Raw genomic sequence first — 12,590 nt, 5'->3', positions numbered from 1 at the left:
TGTGTAAGATTGACAATAAACAGTGAATTCCATTTGGTCATTATCTGTTCTTAATATGTGAAGAGATGAAAAGGATAAGATGCTTGAAATAAGAAATTGTGACTTTGACAAAGCAGTTTTGTACTTGTCAGTGTTGATCAAACAGCTTTATAATTCTGGTAATTCTAGTTTCGAGCATTAAGTTACTCAGAACCAGTAATGCAATCTCAGTAACAAGTTATATTATCGTATTAAGATAATTAAGGACAAAACAGCTTGAAACAAGTGAAATTCTCCAACATAAAAACTGCCTGATAAGAAGAAATACCTTGTCAGACAAAAAACAAGCATAATATTGCCTTGATTTAAGATATTTAGTCTTACTTAGATTTCTATTTTTGCAGTGTAGACAGCCCCTACGTCCCAGATGATATAGACCAGGTCTCTTTCAGGTTCTCAGAGGATTGGGGGGTTGCACATGAATCTCAGCACAACGACGCCTGTTATTCCCCTACACACATCCCCTTTGGGACATCTCTCTCTCCAGCTCCACATGAGGATCTAACACCATGTCTCAACCAGTCACCCAGCGAACTACCCCACCTCCCCCACCAGTACACACAGTCTCAAACAGGATCCAGTCTACCCCCATACCTCCCCTAGCAGTGGGACTGAATTAGGGCTGTTGGAGGCCTGAATCCAGTTCCTACCCTCCCTCCATAGAGCCAAACCAGCTTGCTGCCCAACGGGCTCCCCAGGATTCCCCCCTCCCTCCACAGCTAACAACTAGCTCCACATCCCCATACCGCTTGCATGGGATGAACTTATAGCTATAATAAACGCCAGCCCAGTCAGACCTCCAGCCCTACGTCCACAGTCATCCAAGCTGGGGAGACCCCAGACTGGCCTGTGGATGAGACTGAGGCAGACCTGGCTATGGATAGCCCCCCAACTGGTTAAATGTGTAGCAGTATCCCCAGTGACCCTCCAATGTTACTGCGTTTCGAGGAGATGGATGGGGAGGCAGAGCCCAGATCTCCTGGAGATTGTCAGGATGGTTTGGGTGCTGAGAGCCTGATGACTACTGCATGGAGGGATGGTAGTGATGGAGAGGAGATGGGTGGAGAGCGGGGAAGGGGTGAGGATCACTCTGAGCCAGAGGTCAGTAGAGGAGACAGGAACTATGTGTGTCCAATCCAGCTCAGTAAACTGAGGCAGTTGACAGCTGGACCTGTTCAAGACCTGGTAATTAGGAGTAATGTTTCCCTCTTCTCTGTTGTTTCTCTCTGTCTCTGTGACCCAGGTTAAAGATGTCCAGGTTAGGACAATGTAAGAATTCCATGCATAATCATTTAATGCGGGAAGCTTTCGAAAAGTAACAAATTCATGGGACCAGCGCCATTGCTAAAGATTCTACAGGATTAGCATTGAAAATGTGACCAGTAGTCAGGAAATCAAGTAATAAAGTAGCTGTAGATAATTAGAAAAACGTTTAACCCTCAGAGTGGATTTCTGCAGCTCTGTGGAGAGCTAATTAGCATGATTTAGAAGATCCCATAAAAAATCTGTCAGTTTCAGCTTGAGATATCGATCCACCGCATCCGTCGATGTCGCATTTGCACATCTACGGTGAAAGGTGACAGAGCTAGAGCGGTGTTTGTCAGACCGTGAGACATCCCGAAAAAGGACACCTATTGGTTTATGGGTAAAAATATAAAATACATACATTGAATATCCCTTTGAGCATGGTGAAGTTATTAATTACACTTTGCATGTGTAAAAGGGTTGGTTATTTTCCCCCTTGACACTGCAGAAACATGTTTTCGATGTTTATGTATTCCAATTGGGTTGGTTGAATTTACATATGAATAATGTACTATGCCATTGGTCATGCTTGCAAATAGGGGGATATCGCAAACGTACACTATAAATTCTTCCCAGTCTCCCTGTCATCCCTGTCTGTACCGGACATTGTTAAAAACATGGGCACCTGGGTCATGCAGGCAGCCTGGCTGGCATGATGCTGTCTGTGGAGCAGCATGAGGCTATAAGGCAGGCAACAGTTGGACAGCGCACCAACCCTGACTCATACTGCTCCTCCTGTCAGTACCTGTTTTCAAGGAAGCCAATGGTCCTAAAATATTCCACATACAGCAGTTCATAATAACACACACTAGGCTCCCGGAATAGGTTATATTACATACAAGTTGTGCACAAATTAGCCAACTTCATCATGGGCACAGTGGGACTTTATATCTGTGTTCAAATGATTTCTTATCCCCTGTGTCTTATTTGCTGAAGGCCCTAGTCATCCCTGCCTTTACCTGACATTGCTGAAAAAACAAGTGAACAATGAATAAAGATCATACAAACAATAGGCTCCTGGAGAAGGTTATTTTAAATTGAAGTTTTACTGAAAGCAGCCAACTAAAGTAATGTAGTTAACGTAAGTTCAATCACAAAGGCTGGTCTGAGTGCCTCTCTTCAGTTTCATTCAGCAGTAAAACACAATTCACGTTGACTTTATCATGGGCACAGTGATAATTTATTGTGTTTTACACAATATTGTATCATATTTGATGACTTACTGACCTGTCGGTCCACAGGCTCGATGTGCTGTAGTCTCCACATCTGGATGCTTTTGCTCGGATCACACTGGCACAGGATGTCCATGAACCGGATGGTCTGAGGGATGCACTCCTGTTGCACTGGAAAACAAAGAGACATTTGGTCAGTGTATTTTTCAATGGTTTATCAACGTCTTTATCTGGACAGAAAACATATTGGTTATTATAACACAAACCCACCTTGGGCAACGTGGCAAGTGGTCCCTTAACACCCAATCCTTATTGTTTGTTCTTGTTTCCCAATCAACAGTCTGGATCTTCCTCTTCTGCCATGGTGGATGAGCTATCTTTTCTGGTAAATACAGGGCCATTTCTCTTTCTCACTGGAAAATGGCAGCTGCAGACGTGTTGTCACTGGGTTTCTGGTCCGCCCATCTGAAAGACAAAAACAAAAGTTACATTTACTTGCCAGCTAGGTGGATTACTAAAACGGTAACATCTATATTAAAATACCATAACCCAAAGACTTGACTATAGTAACGGTAAAATAGACTGGGCTTTGGTCTATCTGCACATCTAAAATCCTACTATGTGGATTGTACATTTCTGTTGGGATGGAGGAATTATCTGGAATGCTCAACTAGATGATCAGGACAATCTAGGGTACTATTTGTGATAGGGGACCAACAGTGATAGGGGACCAACAGTGATAGGGGACCAACAGTGATAGGGGACCAACAGTGATAGGGGGATCGTCTGAAAGGGACTGACATGCAGGGATGAAACATAAGGTGCAGGGATGAAACATAAGGATTTTGGACACTGGCCAGCAGACTACAATTTCTAGACCATGTGATGTTTGTTAAGGCAAAATGTTGCTGCTGTGTGAGGCTCGTTTGTCTACTAGCCCAGTCTAAAAAGTACTAAACATGGGCTAGCTTCATTTCCATCCCGGATTACATGTATAACTGACCTCACAGGTCATTTGATTAGACATGTACAGTACAACAGATGCACTCGTGGAGCAAAACCGATTGTGTTTTGTATGGGAAAATATTGAGCTCACAAGTCCTTTGTTAGCTCACCAACGTTAGCTCACCATTCGAATAGTCCAGTGGCGACCTGTCATTCAGGGCAGGTGGGGCAGAGCCAGGAGCGTGCAAAGCTGTCATCAAGGTAAAGGGTGGCTACTTTGAAGAATTTCAAATATAAAATATACTTTGATTTGTTTAACACTTTTTTGGTTACTACATGATTCCATATGTGTTATTTCATAGTATTGATGTCTTCACTATTATTCTACAATGTAGAAAATAGTACACATTTTGACTGGTACTGTATATAACATTAACAAACGGGTAGCCTAAACAATTCTCACAACGACACAATAAATGCGCACGATTTGTCTGGAGACAGAAACATGCCTTCATTGCGTCTTTGCCACACACCCATTCCCTCCTTCTTGTCAGATAAAAAAAAAATACTAAATACACACAGCCTAATTTTTACAACATTAACAAACAAAGTGCTCGGTTCTAGGCCCTCTCCTCTTCTCTCTATACACCAAGTCACTTGGCTCCATCCTATCCTACATGGTCTCTCCTATTATGCGGATGACACACTCAACTACTTTTCTCCTTCCCCCCTTCTGACAACAACCAACCGAGCCACTGCCTGTTCACCCCGCTATCATCCAGATGGTTAGGGCTCAGTACAGGTGCATCAAAGCTGGGACCGAGAGACTGAAAACCAGCTTCTATCTCAAAGCCATCAGACTGTTAAATAACCATCACTAGCACATTAGAGGCTCCTGCCTATATACATTGCTCCAATAAATAAAGGGAACACTTAAACAACACAATGTAACTCCAAGTCAATCACACTTCTGTGAAATCAAACTGTCCACTTAGGAAGCAACACTGATTGACAATAAATTTCACATGCTGTTGTGCAAATGGAATAGACAACAGGTGGAAATTATAGGCAATTAGCAAGACACCCCCAATAAAGGAGTGGTTCTGCAGGTGGTGTCCACAGACCACTTCTCAGTTCCTATGCTTCCTGGCTGATGTTTTGGTCACTTTTGAATGATGGCGGTGCCAGCATGAGAGAGAGTCTACAACCCACACAAGTGGCTCAGGTAGTGCAGCTCATCCAGGATGGCACATCAATGCGAGCTGTGGCAAGAAGGTTTGCTGTGTCTGTCAGCGTAGTGTCCAGAGCATGGAGGCGCTACCAGGAGACAGGCCAGTACATCAGGAGACGTGGAGGAGGCCGTAGGAGGGCAACAACCCAGCAGCAGGACCGCTACCTCCGCCTTTGTGCAAGGAGGAGCACTGCCAGAGCCCTGCAAAATGACCTCCAGCAGGCCACAAATGTGCATGTGTCTGCTCAAACGGTCAGAAACAGACTCCATGAGGGTGGTATGAGGGCCCGACGTCCACAGGTGGGGTTTGTGCTTACAGCCCAACACTGTGCAGGACGTTTGGCATTTGCCAGAGAACACCAAGATTGGCAAATTCGCCACTGGCGCCCTGTGCTCTTCACAGATGAAAGCAGGTTCACACTGTGCACATGTGACAGACGTGACAGAGTCTGGAGACGCCGTGGAGAATGTTCTGCTGCCTGCAACATCCTCCAGCATGACCGGTTTGGCGGTTGGTCAGTCATGGTGTGGGGTGGCATTTCTTTGGGGGGCCGCACAGCCCTCCATGTGCTCGCCAGAGGTAGCCTGACTGCCATTAGGTACCGAGATGAGATCCTCAGACCACTTGTGAGACCATATGCTGGTGCGGTTGGCCCTGGGTTCCTCCTAATGCAAGACAATGCTAGAACTCATGTGGCTGGAGTGTGTCAGCAGTTCCTGCAAGAGGAAGGCATTGATGCTATGGACTGGCCCGCCCGTTCCCCAGACCTGAATCCAATTGAGCACATCTGGGACATCATGTCTCGCTCCATCCACCAATGCCACGTTGCACCACAGACTGTCCAGGAGTTGGCGGATGCTTTAGTCCAGGTCTGGGAGGAGATCCCTCAGGAGACCATCCGCCACCTCATCAGGAGCATGCCCAGGCGTTGTAGGGAGGTCATACGGGCACGTGGAGGCCAAGCTGACTTGTTTTAAGGACATTACATCAAAGTTGGATCAGCCTGTAGTGTGATTTTCCACTTTAATTTTGAGTGTGACTCCAAATCCAGACCTCCATGGGTTGATACATTTGATTTCCATTGATCATTTTTGTGTGATTTTGTTGTCAGCACATTCAACTATGTAAAGAAAAAAGTATTTAATAAGAATATTAGGAATGTGTTATTTTAGTGTTCCCTTTATTTTTTTGAGCAGTGTACATAGACTTGAAATCACTGGCCACTTTAAAAATGGAACACTAGTCACTTTAAAAATGTTTACATATTTTGCATTACTCATCTCATATGTACAGTTGAAGTCGGACGTTTAATTATTCTTAGGTTGGAGTCATTAAAACTAGTTTTTCAACCACTCCACAAATTTCTTGTTTGCAAACTATAGTTTTGGCTTGTCGGTTAGGACATCTACTTTGTGCATGACAAGTAATTTTTCCAACAATTGTTTACAGACAGATTATTTCACTTATAATTCACTGTATCACAATTCCAGTGGGTTAGAAGTTTACATACACTAAGTTGACTAATTTTAAACAGCTTAGAAAATGATGTCATGGCTTTATACGTTTCTAAATTACATAATTTGAGTCAATTGGAGGTGTACCTGTGAATGCATTTCAAGGCCTACCTTCAAACTCAGTGCCTCTTTGCTTGGCATCATCGGAAAATCTAAAGAAATCAGCCATGACTGCAGAAAAAAATGATAGACCTCCACAAGTCTGGTTCATCCTTGGGAGCAATTTCCAAGTGCCTGAAGGTACCACGTTCATCTGTACAAACAACAGTACGCAAGTATAAACACCATGGGACCACGCAGCCGCCATACCGCTCAGGAAGGAGACGCGTGTTGTCTCCTAGAGATGAAAGTACATTGGTGCGAAAAGTGCAAATCAATCACAGAACAACAGCAAAGGACCTTGTGAAGATGCTGGAGGAAACAGGTATAAAAGCATCTATATCCACAGTAAAACGATTCTTATATTGACATAACCTGAAAGGCCGCTCAGCAAGAAAGAAGCCACTGCTCCAAAACCGCCATAAAAAAGCCAGACTACAGTTTGCAACTGCACATGGGAACAAAGAGCGTACTTTTTGGAGAAATGTCCTCTGGTCTGATGAAACAAAAATAGAACTGTTTGGCCATAATGACCATCGTTATGTTTGGAGGAAAAAGGGGGAGGCTTGCAAGCCGAAGAACACCATCCCAACCATGAAGCACGGTGGTGGCAGCATCATGTTGTGGGGGTGCTTTGCTGCAGGAGGGACTGGTGCACTTCACAAATAGATGTCATCATGAGAAAGGAAATTATTTGGAAAATTTGAAGCAACATCTCAAGACATCAGTCAGGAAGTTAAAGCTTGGTCTCAAATGTGTCTTCCAAATGGTCAATGACCCCAAGCATACTTCCAGTTGTGGCAAATAACATTTAAAATAAATAAAAATCACCTTTATTTAACCAGGTAAGCCAGTTGAGAACAAGTTCTCATTTACAACCGTGACCTGGCCAAGATAAAGAAAAGCAGTGCGAGAAAAACAACAACACAGAGTTACACACGTGATAAACAAATGTACAGTCAATATCACAATAGAAAAATCGGTATACAGTGTGTACAAATGAAGTAAGGAGGAAAGGCAATAAATAGGCCAATCGTGGCGACATAATTACAATTTAGCAATTTACACTGGAGTCATATATGTGCAGATGACGATGTGCAAGTAGAAATACTGGTGTGCAAAAGAGCAGAAAAACAAAAACAAATATGGGGATGAGGTAGGTAGTTGGTTGGATGGGCTTCTTACAGATGGCTGTGTTACAGCTGCAACGATCAGTAAGCTGCTCTGCCAGCTGACACTTAAAGTTAGTGAGGGAGATATGTCTCCAACGTTGTTGCAATTCATTACAGTCATTGGCAGCAGAGAACTGGAAGGAAAAGCGGCCAAATGAGGTGTTAGCTTTGGAGATGACCAGTGAAATATACCTGCTGGAGTGTGTGCTACGGGTGGGTGTTGCTATGGTGACCAGTGAGCTGAGATAAGGTGGAGCTATACCTAGCGAAGACTTATAGATGACCTGGAGCCATTTCGTTTGGCAACAAATATGTAGCGAGGACCAGCCAACGAGAGCATACAGGTCGCAGTGGTGGATAGTATATGGGGCTTTGGTAACAACACAGTGTCCCAAAAAGGGTCTGATGTATACAGAATGGTGTCTTCTTCGTAGAGGTGGATCAAAGAGTCAAAGCGACATCATTGATATATACAGAGAAAAGAGTCGGCCTGAGAATTGAACCATGTGGCACCCCCATAGAGACTGCCAGAGGTCCGGACAACACCCCTCTGATTTGACACACTGAACTCTCTGAGAAGTAGTTAGTGAAACAGGTGAGGCAGTCATTAGAGAAATCAAGGCTGTTGAGTCTGCTGATAAGAATATGATGATTGATAGAGTCGAAAGCCTTGGCCAGGTCGCTGAAGATGGCTGCACAGTACTGTCTTGGTGGTTATGATAACGTTTAGAACCTTGAGCGTGGCTGAGGTGCACCCGTGGCCAGCTCGGAAACCAAATTGCATAGTGGAGAAGATACGGTGGGATTTGAAATGGTCAGTGATCTATTTGTTCACTTGGCTTTCGAAGACTTTAGAAAGGCAGGGCAGGATGGATATAGGTTTATAACAGTTTGCGTCTAGAGTGTCTCCCCTTTCAAGGGGGGATGACCACGGCTGCTTTCCAATCTTTAGTAATCTCAGACGATACGAAAGAGAGGTTGAACAGACTAGTAATAGTGGTTGCAACAATGGCGGCAGATAATTTTAGGAAGAGAGGGCCCAGATTGTCTAGCCCAGCTGAATTGTAGGGATCCAGATTTTGCAGCTCTTTCAGAACATCAGCTGTCTGGATTTGGGTGAAGGAGAAGCGGGGGAGGGGGGCTTGGGCCAGTTGCTTCGGGGGGTGCAGAGCTGTGTGCCGATGTTGGGGTAGCCAGGTGGAAAGCATGGCCAGCCGTAGAGAAATGCTCATTGATATTCTCGATTTCTTCCAAAGTTGTGGCAAAATGGCTTAAGGACAACAAAGTCAAGGTATTGGAGTGGCCATCACAAAGCCCTGACCTCAATCCTCAAGAAAATTTGTGGGCAGAACTGAAAAAGCGTGTGCGAGCAAGGAGGCCTGCAAACCTGACTCAGTTACACCATCTTTGTCAGGAGGAATGGGCCAAAATTCACCCAACTTATTGTGGGAAGCTTGGGGAAGGCTATCTGAAACGTTTGAGCCAAGTTAAACTATTTAAAGGCAATGCTACTAAATACTTATTGAGTGTATGTAAACTGGGAATGTGAGGAAATAAATAAAAGCTGAAATAAATCATTCTCTTTACTATTATTCTGACATTTCACATTCTTAAAATAAAATGGTAATCCCAACTGACCTAACATTTTAAACTCGGATTAAATGTCAGGAATTGTGAAAAATTTAGTTTAAATGTATTTGGTGTATATAAACTTCTGACTTCAACTGTATATCTCAGCTTGGATGTCGGCCCACCACCTCAAGGTCAACCCCGAAAAAATGGAACTGCTCTTCCTCCCAGGGAAGGCCTCTTGCTCAAAGACCTTTCATCACCTCTCATCAAGGTTGACAACTCCACAGTTTGCCCTCCCAGAGTGCAAAGAACCTTGGCGTGACAATGGACAACACCCTGTCGTTCTCTGCAAACATCAAAGCAATGACTCACTCCTGCAGATTCATGCTCTACAACATCACACAGGAAGAGGTGAAGGTTCTAATCCTGGTACTTGTCATCTCCCATCTGGACTACTGCATCTCTCTGTTGGCTGGGCTATCCGCTTGTACCATCAAACTTTTTAAGAACGCTGCAGCCCGTCTGGATTTCAACCTTCCCAAGTTCACCGATGTCACCCCACTCCTCTGCACACTTCACTAGCTTCCAGTCGAAGCGCGCATCCATAAAAGACCATGGCGCTTGCCTACGAATCAGCAAGAGGAACTGCCCCTCCCTACCTTCAAGCTATGCTCAAACTCTACACACCAACCCGAGCAATCTGTTCTGCCACCTCTGGTCTCTTGACCCTCCCACCCCTATAGGAGGTAGCTCCCGCTCAGCCCAGTCCAAGCACTTCTCTGTCCTGGTAGCACAATGGTGGAACCAGCTTCCCCCTGAAGCTAGAAGAGCAGAGTCTCTGCCCATCTTCCGAAAGCACCTGAAACCCTACCTCTTCAAAGAGCATCTTAAATTAATCCCCCTCCTCACCTACGTGTAATCCCCCTCCTCACATGACGTGTACGTGTCACGTGACGTGAACGAGTCAGCAGTTTTGATGCCTTACAAAAAACGTGGCTGCATTGACAGTCAATGTTAATTCATAGCAGTATCCTATGGCGCTAGGAATATGTTAGGTGACTTGGTGAGAGGTATCAGTAGCTTCACTAGGCTTAATTTTGGCATGAATCACTCTCCATACGAGATAGCCAAACAGCGCCCACCTGTCTTAATATATGTAGTACAATGTATCTGATCCTGTCTGGCCAGAAATACAGAAATTTTTTTCATGCAACATACAACAATTTCTACGATTTTACTGGGTTACAGTTCATATTAGGAAATCAATCAATTAAAATAAAGTCATTAGGCCCTAATCTGTACATTTCACATGGCAGGGAATACAAATATCCATCTGTTGGCCACAGACATCTTTAACAAAAAAGTAGGGTGGCGTAGATCAGAAAACCAGTCATTATCTGGTGTGACCACCATTTGCAGCACGACACATCTCGCTCGCATAGAGTTGATCGGGCTGTTGATTGTGGCCTGTGGAATGATGTCCCACTTCTCTTCAATGTATGTGCGAAGTTACTGGATATTTGCGGGAAGTGGAAAATGCTGTTGTACACGTCAATCCAGAGCATCCCAAACATGATCAATGGTTGTCATATCTGGTGAGTATGCAGGCCATGGAATAATTGGGACATTTTCAGCTTCCAGGAATTGTGTACAGATCCTTGCGACATGGTGTCGTGCATCATCATGCTGAGACGTGAGGTGATGGCGGCGGATGAATGGCATGACAATGTGCCACAGAATCTCATCATGGTATATCTGTGCATTCAAATTGCCATCGATAAAATGCAATTGTGTTCGTTGTCTGTAGCTTATCCCATACCCTAACCCCTCCACCATGGAGCACTCTGTTCACAACGTTGACATCAGCAAAATGCTAGCCCACACGACGCCTTACACGGTTCTCTGGCAACAGCTCTAGTGGACATTCCTGCAGTCAGCATGCCAATTCAAATTCAAATCACATTTTATTGGTCACTTACACATGTTTAGCAAAAGGTGCACCTGTGCAATGATCATGCTGTTTAATCAGCTTCTTGATATGCCACACCTGTCAGGTGGATGGGTTATCTTGGCATAGGAGAAATGCTCACTAACAGAAATGTAAACAAATATGGAACCTTAACCTTATGTATGGAACATTTTGGGGAACTTTTATTTCAGCTCATGAAACATGGGACCAATACTTAACATGTTGCGTTTATATATTTGTTCAGTGTAGTATGACATGCCATACTGTTTTTGTCCAGACAGCATGAGATACATTGTCTACACACACTGACACAGTGGGGCGCTGTTTCGCTTGGTCAAATACAGTATTAATATTTCTGTATTTCATATGGACGGGCAAGGAGGTATGGTAGGGCGGGCCAGGCCCCCTAAGGCCTATTGGGTACTGTGTGTAGATGACCGAGGAAAATAATCTATTTAATAAATTTTTAATTCAGACTGTACCGTAACAAAATGTGAAATAAGTCAAGGGGTATGAATACTTTCTGAAGGCCCTGTACAACTCTTCCATAAAATACGGTATATGTTTTAACTTGTTTTCTTTTGGAACGCAGATAAAGTGTTTTTATCAAAAGCAATCATGTGAAAACACAGACTCCTACTTATTACTCCAGGTGTTTAACCTACCTCACTTCTGTTTTGAGCTGACTTTTTGCCAGAACCAGGCACCAGGCTCACCCCTGGGAGGCAGCCTGGTTCCAAATAGAATGTCATCAACGCTCACCCAACTCAATCCCATCAATATCAACACAGGAAGTAAACCAGTCATTCAAGCCCAATATGCTGATATGTTGCATGGTCTCAAATCAAGCAAAGAACCTAGTGTATGAAGAACATAGCCATCTGCTGTATAGTTCAGCCCACCCCCTCATTATGAGTAGGATTAGTGTTCATTATTTGCTCATTATAAAGAACAATGAATGGTACAGCCAAGAGTAATTAAAGTTGAGACATGAATCCTGTGACGTCATATCAGTTTGATTGACAGCTGTTGATTCTTGAACACACCCCTGAAGTTTCACATAAACATTAAACCAAAGCCAGAGAGGTGTGTAACTAAACCAAGATAGACCACACCCTGTCGTTTCCAATGGCAACAAATTAGTCATAGTGGGCAGAACAGGCAAGGAGGTGGGAAGAGCCAAGCACGACCTAGCGAGATCCTATTTGCCTGTTCTAGCAAACATCTGCATATTTCAGTTAGGGAACGCCTACTCTGTGAAGTGCGCGTCTGCATTAACTCAATTCGCCTTTGCACTCCCTGTAAACAACGCACTTTTAAAAAACATTGGCAAAGGGAAAAATCTACAAAACCTAGTTCACTCTGTTCAAAATAGATTGTAGTGTTGGTAACATAAAACTATATTGAGATCAAATGTTTCATCGATGAAAAAATGTGCAGAATGTCGGCCAAAATCCATCTCTTTTAATTTGCTCCCACTGCTGGCCACTGGGCTTCCTCTCACTACCAAATTTGGTAGTGTGTGGAAACGCCAAAAGGAGGCTTCACATTCATATATCCGGTGAAATATC

Source organism: Oncorhynchus kisutch, linkage group LG19, assembly GCF_002021735.2.
Source record: "Oncorhynchus kisutch isolate 150728-3 linkage group LG19, Okis_V2, whole genome shotgun sequence".
In the NCBI taxonomy this organism is placed as follows: domain Eukaryota; kingdom Metazoa; phylum Chordata; class Actinopteri; order Salmoniformes; family Salmonidae; genus Oncorhynchus; species Oncorhynchus kisutch.
Note: the sequence above shows the minus strand (reverse complement) of the source record.